The sequence below is a fragment of the Phascolarctos cinereus genome, unplaced genomic scaffold (assembly GCF_003287225.1).
Source record: "Phascolarctos cinereus isolate Bilbo 61053 unplaced genomic scaffold, phaCin_HiC Scaffold_5;HRSCAF=322, whole genome shotgun sequence".
Lineage (NCBI taxonomy): Eukaryota > Metazoa > Chordata > Mammalia > Diprotodontia > Phascolarctidae > Phascolarctos > Phascolarctos cinereus.
In genome coordinates this window covers 135,094,360-135,106,591 of record NW_027555958.1, presented here as the reverse complement: position 1 = coordinate 135,106,591, position 12,232 = coordinate 135,094,360, and positions in this window count along the sequence as shown.

Here is a 12,232-nt window from a genome sequence, read left to right as displayed (position 1 = left end):
TTTTTTTTGTGTCAGTATCCTCCTCTGAGGATGAATCACAGTATTCTCTATTACTGTAGTAACTGTCTACAGTTGGGTATTTCTTTGACTGCTCATTTAAAAAAAATTAGCAGCTTGTTATTATAATCACTTCTGATCTTGGGCTGTGGGGGATGGTGCCTCCGGCTTCATGTCCTTCTTGCTGTTATTTTTTGAGCTTTGTCCTGGGCCCAAACTCTGCACTCCTTTCCCCCTCCAAACCACAGCTAGGGCTCCCCAGCATATTATGTTGGAAATGCTCTTGTTCCCTGAGAACCTTCCAGTGGCTCTGACCTTCAGTTCTCCCCTCTGTACTGGAACCTATGCCAAGGACTCAGCTCTCCTTTAAGTGCCTACAGCCTGTAGAGTCCCCACCCCATTGCTTCTGCATTTGCTGGGTGTATGCTTGCTCCTTCTTGCCCAGACCTTTGTCTTGGCAGCACAGCTAGGCCTCACATTCCTTGTCTGCAGAGGCTCCCTCAATGTTCCCCTTCTCAGATGGCAACTCCCCACACTGTCTAGGAGGTGAAAATTCCTATGGTGGAGGCTGAGGCTATCTCCCAACCCAGCTGCCCCCATGGCTTGCTGTTTACTGTTTCAGTGGAGCTAGCCTGAAAGTGTTTATACTTCACTCCAGCAGAAACCTCCATTCTGGGATCTTTCTTCAGATCTTCTCTGGTTGTCCAAGGAGGACCAATGTTCTGCCCCAACTCTTGTTTATTTTTGCTTTCTACATTCACCACTAGGTGATATTTTGTCTTATTTATGGGTGAAATCTGGAGAACTTGGAATTTTTTGACCTACTCTGCCATCTTCCCCCAAATACTCTTAAAACAAAACAAATTATAATAGCATAACAGTGCTAATATGTTATGGCAAGTATGTGAATAATAATAATAATAATAATAACAACAACAACAACAACAATAATGAGACCATATATAAATGTAGGTCATTCCTTCTCACTGATGCATTCAGTATCTGTGGGGAAGAGATGGCATACACTTACAGAAACCTTTCAAGGAGTCATGCAAATAAGGAAAACCTACTTGCTTGAGGTGATTCACAACTCTGGAATACAAACTGTGATTCCCTTTGTCTCACTAAAGAACTTTCTACAAGATTTCCTTAATGAACATGATTTTGCATTGATCAAATATTTCCAACTGCTCAGCTGAATTGATCAACAATGTGCTTGAGTAATACTTCACTTGGAATGACATCTCAGCCAAATTAATTGATTCTCCAGGAGACTTCGTTGATTCTCTGCCTTCAAGAAGCTTTTTTGTTCATCTGGAATTGCTCAATATCAGTTGTAATGTCCATATACTAATCTCCTATCTACAAACTTAGCTGGTACAATTCCATAATCACTGATTTCACCTATTTCAGGTGTCTCTGCTGTGAAATATCTGGGCTAATGACTAAAGTGTAAAGTTTAGTGACATTTCTAACAAAATTCCAAATTATTTTACAGAATTCTTGATCCAACTTGCAGCTATACCAATAGCCTAACATGCATGTGCAATTCTTACCATTGTTCTCTTATTAATCCTTCATAGAGTTCATATCCATCTGTACCCACATATAGCACAGGTTCACATATTATGGGGTCTAATGAAGACATATTATGTGGTACATGCTCCTGGAGGACCACAAAACATGGAGATAACAGCTGAGGAAATGGGAAATCCTCCATATAACAAGGCCCTAAGAAAAGTCTTCAAGGCTGTTTATTAGTTATGTTCCTGCTATCTATGGAAGCATCCTTCTCTATGCCACATTTTCAAAATGGACAAACCATGAAAGTAAATCTATAATTTGTCATATCTCATTAATGCACTTATGCTCTGATGATAAAAGCTAAAGAAAAGAGGAAGTCTTTCTTTTTTTCAGCTATATTGAGAATATGGGGAAGATCAACAAAAGGCTATAACTGATACTTGGGATGGATGAGATAATGGCAACTAATTACATGGAGAAGGAAAAGCTTTTAAGATTTTAGATTTTTTTAGATCATTTTAGATTTTTGATTAAGAACTCTTATTTTGTTGCTCTTTTCTCTGTCAAGGATAATGACCTACGTAGAAAAAGAAGGAAGAAGAGTGGTTTGTAGGAAGCAGATAACCAAGGTAAGCAAAAAGAATTTGATAGAAGACTTTGTCTTCCTTGACGAGGTTAGGTTACCTGGCCCACATGAATAACCTCATTGGTTGCTTAATGAACTGTAAGAAATACTTTTGAGACACTGTTAATGATATTTAAAAGAACCTAAGGAATGGGAGAGATATGAGAGGACTATACACAGGCAAATGTTTTTCCAGATCTTCTAAAAAAGTAATGAGAAAACATTCTTCAAACTATTAAGATGGTGAGCATGACTTTGATTCCCGGTAAATTTTTAGGAGGTGTAATTTATGAAATACTGAATACCTAAAAAAATTAAAGTGTTGATAACGAAGAGCTGACATGGAGCCATCAATAACAGGTAATATGAGAGTAACTTTATTTGTAGAGACAGTAAGGTGGTACTGGATGTGGAGTTAGAAAGACCTGAGATCAAATCTGGACTCTGACCCAAGCTGTGTATCCCTGGGCAAGTCACTTTAGTCTGTTTGCTTCAGTTTCTTAGATACATGTAGAAATATGACTGCCAACAACTGACTTACTAGTTTCGTTTAAAATTCCTGCCAGCTACTAAACTTACATTCGTAGAAACATATTAATGACTGCAGCCCTTTGACAAGTGGTTCAAGCTTTTAAAAATAATAACTATAGAGACTTCATACTATATTCTTAATCTTAACCCTTGTCTCCTTATCCACAAACTCATTACCTGTTCCACCCCAGATAGAACTACTGAAAAGAGACATGTTTGAATGGAAAATGGGCCAGTGGAAACAAATAAAAACTGATAGGTAGCTCTTATATTCCATTGTTATCCTTTTGATGTTGAAAGAATGTAAGGAAGAATGATGCATGTTGGGTGAACTCACTATAGTGAATTTATGTAAGGCTATGTAATTAATAAGGTTACATGCCAATTTGAGTAGGATCATGTTATCATAGATGAAGAGCTGAATGCTGAATGGGATCTCAGAAGCCATTTGATTCAACTTCCTCCTACCAGAGATAATGAAATAGAATCCAGGTAAGCTAAGAGACTTCCTGGGGTCATATAGGTAGTTAGTATCAGAGGCAACATTTGAACCCAGGTCTTCTGACTCTACAGCACTAACCATAATACTCCCCAAACAGTGGAGTGTCACTTTTATAGTTGCTGACATCAAGTGCCTCTTGATCAAGATTTTCTTGCTGAACATGCAGCAACAATTTCTGCCATTCCCACATTTTTAGCTTTCCCTTCAACAAGAGTATTGAGAATGATCAAACTAGCTTAGGGCTGATGCTTTAAATCTAATTATGATTCCTAATTTCCAACAGTTTTAATATAAATGCAATTCCCAAACCGTTCAAAATACTTTTTAAAAATATGACAGAACATCTCATTATGGTTTTTCAAATGGCCATTTTCACTTCAATGTTTCATGTATCACATTATGTTGTTAACTGTTTTTTAGGCCTTTGACTCAAAAATTCAATATTCTTGAAAACTGTTTTAAGAGCTGATTTAATAATTTTAATGTATACTTCTGTCACTTGAGCACTTCTATTCAAAGTTCTGTAAGTAAACACAGAGAAAGCTACCATCCTGCAAGTGTCCAGAGAGTTAGCTGCCTCTGCTTATGACCACAATCTTCACGAACCTTGCAGATAATTCCAGCACCTTCTAATGTCTTACTTAATCCTTATTATCTCCACAGGCTAAGATCATCTGGGAACTTGGAACTGACTCCTGAGAATATTGTATCAAAATCTCAGTTTATGTAGGATACTCTTCATTAGCTTTAGAAATACAGGCATAAATAACATTGAAGTGCTAGCTCCAAGTTTTCCTGTTTGAATCTTTCACCATATGTATTCCTACAACCTACATTACAATGCATGGAACGTAGATTTTGTTGACTGATTGATAGATTGATACCAAGTCATATGACAAGGGATCCAGCAAATATTTTTCAATTTTTATTTAATTACAATATATGGTTTTACTCCAAATGGAATTAATATTCCTTTGCTCCATCAACAAATCAATCCATTTTAAATTCTTTTTGCTAGTGTTTGAATATTTCTCACAAGAGCATTTTTCACTTTAGGTAGAAAAGTCTAAGGAATAACAATGGAGGCATGAAGTAAACTTCTAGTCTCAATAAATTAAATGTCTCAAGTAAATTTATTTTGTGAAGGGAAATCACTACATCCTGAGGTAATTCTTGGATTTCCAAGGTTGGATCCTGATATTGACAGTAGTAGTCCCTAGAAATATAGAAAGACCACATATAAAGAGTCCATAGAAGTATAGAAAGACCACCTTGTCCAATTACATCATTAGCATCATTCTCTCAGCTTCTAAATGAGCTGAAGACCATGCTTGCCCTTCTGTAATTCAGTCCACTTGGTCAGAGATTGTGCTGAATTCTTGATTAAGTAAATGGGATTGATGGATGTTTGGGCCATGAGCAAACATAGCCATTGTTCATATGACTTCATGGCTAGCATCAGGAGAAAATCAAAATGACTTATGATAAAGGAAAAACTAGTGTCTGTGGCCCATAAATGAAAAATGATAGCCTGATAATTCCATCTTCAGGAATGAGCCAAAGCTTTAAGATTAAAATTCCTTTCTTTCAAATATTTAATAATAATAATTATTGTTAATTAAACAAAACTAATAATTAACATTTATATAGTATTTAAAGGTTTTTGAAGTACTTTCGCATTTCTTAGTTCATTTGACCCTCACAAAAACTCTGAGAGGTAGGTGATCTTATTATCTTAATTTTACAGATAAAAAAAATGGAAGTTCCATGAGGGTAGTACTGTCTTTTTTAAAAATTACATTTGTATCTCAGGACTTTGCTCAATGCCTGGAACATAGTAAGGCATTTATCAATGCTTGTTGTCTGCCCACCTGAATGTCTGAGGCTGAGGGGTTAAGTGACTCACCCAAAGTTACAAAGCTAATAACTGCCTAAGGCAAGATTTGAACACAGGTCTTCCTGTTTCCAAGTCTGGCATTATATCCACAGAGCCACCTAGCTGCCTAATCTATTAACTTGTGCAACATTGCATAGGATGTTAAGTATAAAAGAATAGTTACTTGTCCCAAGACCATTTCTATCTGAAACTCATCAAAAAAGAGAATGATATAATGATGATAATGATAACAGTTCATGTGTATATATATATATATATATATATATATATATATATATGTATGTATGTACATACATACTTATATCTATACTTGTACATGTATGTGTGTGTGTGTATATATATATATATATACACACACACACACACACACACACACACACACACACACACACACACAATACCTTTTAATTATAAAATGTAAAGTGCTTTATTCATTAAATTGCACCAATACACCTGTTTTCTATCCCACCCAACCCCATCCCATATACCTCAATCTTATTGATTTCTTCTGGGCCACTGAAGGATTAAAGAGTGTGAGGAAAAGAACTCAGAAGTACAATAATAGTATTCATGAGGTCATATGATGTTGAGAATGACCTGGGAGGGGAAAGAGTCTTTTTTTAAAATGAGTAGTTAAAGGTCATTGCTGCCCTTTGATCTCTCAAAAAATCAATTAAAAGTGCTCAACATTGGTTATGGAAGAAGGTTGTAAAATCTCATTCTACATAGGTTTAAAATTTGAAAATGTCTTACATGTATCTCCTCTCTATCAAAAAAGTGAGAATTAGATCAAATGGTTCCTCAAGATTCATTCATGCCAAATGGTTTTGTAAGAGGTTTGATTGTTTTACTGCTTCTACAAAGAGCTGATTCAGGGAGTATCTCTTCCCTGTGTTGAAGTAGTTAGAAAATCAATCAAAGCAGTCAGTCAAAATATATATATTAAGCATTTACTTCATACCAGGCACTGTGCCAAATGCTGAGGATATAGAGAAAGGGGAAAAAATATCCCTTGTTCTCAAGAAGCTCACTGTCTAACGGGAGGAAAAAGAAAAACAAATACATAAAAAGAAGATTAAATACAGGATGAATTAGGGATAATCTCAGAAGGAAGGTACTAAGATTAAGCATGCCTGTGAAAGGCTTCTTATAGAAGGTGGGACTTTAGCTGAGACTTTAAGGAAGCCAGGAATTTTCATTTAATTTTCATAGAAGGGACTTTAGACATCACCCAGTGAAATGTCCACATTTAATTGATGAATATCTTTTAATCCATAGAAATGAAGTGATTTCCCTAAGGCTGCATAGCTAGTAAGCAATAGAGGTGTAATTAAAACTAGGCTACCTGTTTCCAAATTTAATTCTCTTTGTAACAAACCTTTTCATCAACACTGAGGCAATTGATAGCATCCCCATATTGTGCTTTATCTGCAACACATACCTGGACCACATCTGGAGCACTGTGTTTATTTAAGGTGCCACATTTTAAGAAAGAGGTTTTTAATCTGGGTTGTGTCAAAAAGGCCACAAAGATGATGAAAGGACTGAAGACCGTATGACAGAAAGAACTATGGATGCTTAGACTAGACAAAGAGAAGGCTTGACAGTGGGGAGAAAAGGAGTCAGTAGTCTCAGTCATCTTCACTTATTTAGAAGACAGTCACATAACAGATTTGTTCTTTTTGCACAAGAGGGGAATACTAGGAGAAATGAGTAGAAGTTGTAGAGTCAGATTTGGGCTTGATGTGAGGAAAATCCTTAACAATCAGAGCAGTTCAAAAGCAATCTGGGCTGCCTTGGGTCTCCTTTCCTCGATGTCTTCACGTGAAGGTTGTCATAGAGGAGATTCTTTTTCAAGTACATGTTGGACTAAATGACCTCTACAATTCTTTCCAACTCAGAGATAATATGATTCTGTGGAGCTTTAGGTCTCATTTTCTCCTTTCAATAAATGTGGGAATAGGTGGTTATAAAGAACATTTCCAGCATATAAATAGAATATTTTTGTGGCAATCCTTGCCCCAGAAGCAGCAGTAAAGAAGGTGAAGTTCATTCCCAATTCATCTGTCACTTCTGCTGTCAACCATCCCAAACTAGATTTTATTTTCCCTCTTAATTTGGATACAAGATTCCTTGTAGAGTTGTATTATCCTTTTTTTCACCCTAGCTTACGCATTTAATTCAGCATACTAATTTCACTCACTATTTGCTTGCCTTAAACAAAATTTTTCCTATATACCTCCACTTGTTTTGTTTCTCTCTTTATTCTCTCTATTTTTTTATTGCCTTCCTACAATTTAAACTTGCCAGTGACACTCTGAAGTATTAGTTGGTAGCAATCAAGGCTAAGGAGGTCATTGACCTTTGATTTAGCAAGCCCTATCAGAAGGCAGTGTGGGGCAGTGGAAAGTGTTAGATTCATATATGAATACTTTTGAGACCATCAATTCATATGAGGGCTCATTGCATATAGAGGAATAAACAACAAATGCATTGTTTTAGTTCTAAATTTCAACTTTGTCTCTGGTCCATTCATGTACCTTTAGAATACCACCGAATATTTTTGGTCCTCTTTACTTTGTAAGAACAGAAAAATAAGTAATTTTTTTCTAATACCTAAACTATTAAGTAAGGCACCCTTAGAAGCTGCTTTAACAACTGTGGCAACAATCCATTGTATTTTAATGAAGTTTTTATGTTTTTGTTTTTCTAAAGATATTTCACTACTCATGTAAGATATAGCCAATGTGAAAATGATCCTCCCTCTCAAGTATAAACTACCAGCAATCCCATAATTACAAATATGTTAATAAAATCACAATTGTTGTATAAAATCACTGATGTTATGACAATAACTAACCTTTATTTTAGGATTTTCAATTCTATAAAACTCTTTCCAACCACTGATATTAAATCCAGGAAGTTAAATAGTGATTTTTTTTATCCTCATTTTACAGATGAAGAAATTACAGTTTAGAGAAGGCATGCTATTAATCTAGGATTAAATGTTGGAGCAGGAACTTAAACTTGAGTTTTTGGTCATAGTCTATTGGCATTTCTACTATATTACACTGCCTCGGATTAAAAAAATATTGTAGTACTTGCAATATGATTATATTCATTAACTTCCCTTATTTGATGCCAATCCTTCACCTTAGTGCATAACAGTTCTAATAGTGAATATCTGCTCAGACAGAAAGCCTTATTCCTTCATTTATTCCAAATAATTATATGCCTGATGATCAATTGTTCCTATTAATTTTTAGCCCTAATATGAAGTTTCATTGTCATAATAATCTTGCTTTGTGTTCCATTTCCCTAACTGGCAAGCATAGGCTTTTCAGGATTGCAAGGCTCTACAAAGAAATGTTTAGCCAAGATCTGGGGAAAGTTTGTATGCAGAAATCTAATTAGTCAAAGCTCCTGACTGTGCCTTATGAGATAATGATGCACCTAGGAAATTTAAGAATCTCTAATCATACAGATGAACAAGTGTTAATGGGAAGAACAATTAGTAACTGAACACTGAAGGCTTGGTGTTTTGCACATAGTACCTAACATCAGATAATCTCAAGTCTTTGAAAATCACTTAGCCTAATTGTTTCAGTTTTCTAAACCCCTGTTCATCCCCTAGGTAGTGGTTCTTTGAAGACTGTGATGCAGCTACACATGTAAAGGGCAATGGTGAAACAGCGATGGCCAGATGGAATTTTAATGTATTCATGAGTCTGTGCAAGAAAGAATGAGACCATTTTGAATTTCATTAGTGCTTAACTGTATGAGGATATACTAGCAGAAAACCTGGCCATTCAGTCATACAAGGCTTTGATTCTTGGAGGGGTTTGGGGGAGGTCAAGCAAGTCACTGCTTTTACTCTGCCATCTTGGCTCCGTCCTCCTAAGCCTTTGATTCTTGACAGATTCATTTGGACTATGCTGAAGATCTTCATAAAACAAGGCTTTACCCAAAAGCTTTTACTTCTTTTGTTTTGTTTTATTCATTTCCCCCTCTTATTCAATATGCCATCATCTCAAAAATGAAAAATAACCTTTTTATGGCTTTTCTCTAAAAATATTTTTTAAGGAAAGATTCAATTTTTCTCTTTAAAATTTTGGATGATAAACAGATGTCTATACTTTCCAACTTTTCCTGGGGAATCACATCGATAGAGGAACTAAATACAACTTCTTTTTTCACCACAATGTGTCAGTATTTTATCAAAAAGTTCTGTTAATAAAGGAAAGAATTTGGACAAAGAAATCAATTGATGAACCATAATAACCCATTATAGATTCTGAGGATGGTTCTTTTTATATGGGAGCAATCTTATCCTGAAGCCGTCCAGCAGCTCAAAGAATTCAAATCATCACTTGGCTATCTTATGATATCCCACCTCTTCAACAGTTGTCTCTGTGAAATGTTTTTCAAATTGTGAGATATCATGGTACCATATTGTGCATCAAAGTTTCTACTAACTCTTAGCATAACATTTATGTTTAGGGACTCTTTGTATTGTTGAATGTGAGGACATCAAGGCCATGCTTTGCTTTAGAGGTGGCCATAGAAAATTCTTTTGAGGACATGAATAATCTCCATTTTTGAAAAATAATGACTTAAACAACTGCTTTTGTGTGGTGCAGTGCAAAGTGGTACAGGGGGTCTTTGGAGCCAGAAGATCTGGGCTCAACTCTTAACTCTTACTATGTGACTGTGGACATGAATTATCTTGAGACTCAGTTCCCTCATTTTTAAATGGGGATGACAATACTCACACCATCTACCGCAATTCGCAATTCAACTCAATTTAACATATAGCAAGAACCTACTACATAACAGGAATTGAGCTAGCCACAAAGGCAAAAAAGAAAATGGCCTCTGTTCTCAAGAAGCTTGTACTCCTTGAGTACTTGGGAATGCATACACAGAGAAGTAAAAAGAAAATACATAATAAGCAAATACAACACAATTTAGTGATGAGATACCAACAATTGGGGGTCCAAGAAAGGCCCATGGAAGAATGGGGTTTGAGCTAAATCTTGAAGGAAGCTAGGGATTCCAAGAGGTATTGGGGAAAGTGAAACCTGCCCGGGAAGATCAATCCGAAAATAGGTTTTTTTTTCTATTGCTGGAGAAACATCTTCTACCACCTACATGTTACTATTCTAAACTCCTGAAGAAAGATCCAGATTGAGCCTCAAACATCTTTTTGTTATTTCTTTTCTATTGATTTAAAGAATACATTCAATATATGAAAACCTGTTTCACTTACACTTACTTTATAGCAAGAAGTGATCTTTGAGGGAGGTTATAACTAAAGTAAATTCCAAAGTCTCTTCAAAAGCCTTTCTTATAGAAACATCCATGTAAATGTTGATGCCATATTGCAGAAATTGTGAGGACTACATAGTCTGACAGAGCAATGAGGACATGAAGTCATGTATACATTCTGGGTAAATAACATGTATAAAAATAAAATTTTGCCTTATTTATTAATCCCTATTCCCAACTGAATGCATTTTCCCCTATTTCATTCCGGAAAATATTTTGTTCAGTTGGGGAACAAATGTGTTATTTGTTCATGAAGTACATGAGTGAATGTGAAATAAGAAAATAATGCCTATTTATTCAGCACACGCTGACAAACACAGAGGCTTCTGCAATTTGATTTCTCCAAGCACAACACTCAACCCCATATCTCAGTTCCAGAAGATGGCACCGTATTTTGAGTTTAAGCTCTCCTATTCGAGGGAATGCAGATTCTGCCCAGTGAGAATGTGTCACTCTTTTCATTTTCCAAATTGGCCTCCAGTCCCAAATGGTCCACTAAATGAGAAAGCCATTGAAGAGAGAGGGGAAAAAAGTCAGCAGAGAACAATCCTAGCTTCAGGCCAAGCTCCACTTTTGTAATACTGCCACATGTGATACATAGTCTGTAGGAGACTGAAAAAGAGCTGGAACGTCAAAGTAGCTGCAGGAGATTAGCTATAGTGGAAACGACTATAAATAGAAAGCTGCCCTACTCAGCTACTCAATGTCCATGAGGTTTCAGGGGGAGGTGGATTCTTGTGCCATCTTGCAAAATTATGAATGCATTTTCTACAGCACATTTCCTAATCTGTTCTAAAATGTCAGGAAACCAGAATGAGCTCATTTGCCCTCCCTGAAGAGTGCTGTGTATTTCTTTCATCTGCAAATGTCTGCACAACATGTGCACAAACTGTCTTTACATTTTTTGCTGCCAGGGATGCTAATCCAACTTCTGTGATGTGAACTGATATGCTGATATTTGTTAAGACAAGTCCCTGAAAAATTGTTAATTACAGGTTCTCTATAGCATGAAGCTGGAATTTAATACAAGGGCTTTGACAGATAAAGCAAACCTGCAACCACTCTGTGGCATGTAAAATGGTTTGGGAAGAAAGCTTTTTACGTGCTGTCCCTCTAGGTACCCCTGCTTCCCAACCCCCAACATAGAGGTAAGAAAAAATTCAGTGGTTTATATTATCTTTTAATTTCTTACATTACTCATCATAAATTATAATTAGGTTTGATTTTGCTTTTAAAACTACTTTAACTTGTTATGATGCAGAAATTTGACACCATAAAGTAGATGGAAGATAATTGCTGAAGGTTTATAGGAATTTAATAACTTTATCTAGTGGGCTAATTAAAATAGTCAAAATAGATTTTTAAAATCTCCAACTGAAGAAAGCATCCAACTAGATTAGCTGGCAAAACTTGGTTCCAGAGCCTAAAAGGTTATTTTAAATTTCATATAGCTGAGCATGGGAACATGGACAGCCAACTGGTTCCTGGGCAGATGCTTGACTATCAACATGTTGTAATCCTGAAAGTATTATATAAGGGTGAGTTATAAGCAAGATTATTGGTTATTTATCAAGCTACAAATGATACCAGCAATATCTTGTCTATATCTTTTAGTTTATACCTGCCTAACTCTCTACCCTTCTGACTGGTTATCTACTACAGCTCCTGAAAGAATTAGTGATAGAAGCAAATGGCAAAGGGTAGGGTTAGACAGCAATGGAAGGGTCTTGGGGGGGTCTTCTTTTCCTCTATATACAAGGTGTGGCTGAGTACATTTGAAGAGTATGGGTATGCAGTGTTCAAGGGGTGAAAAGTGGGAAGAAAAACA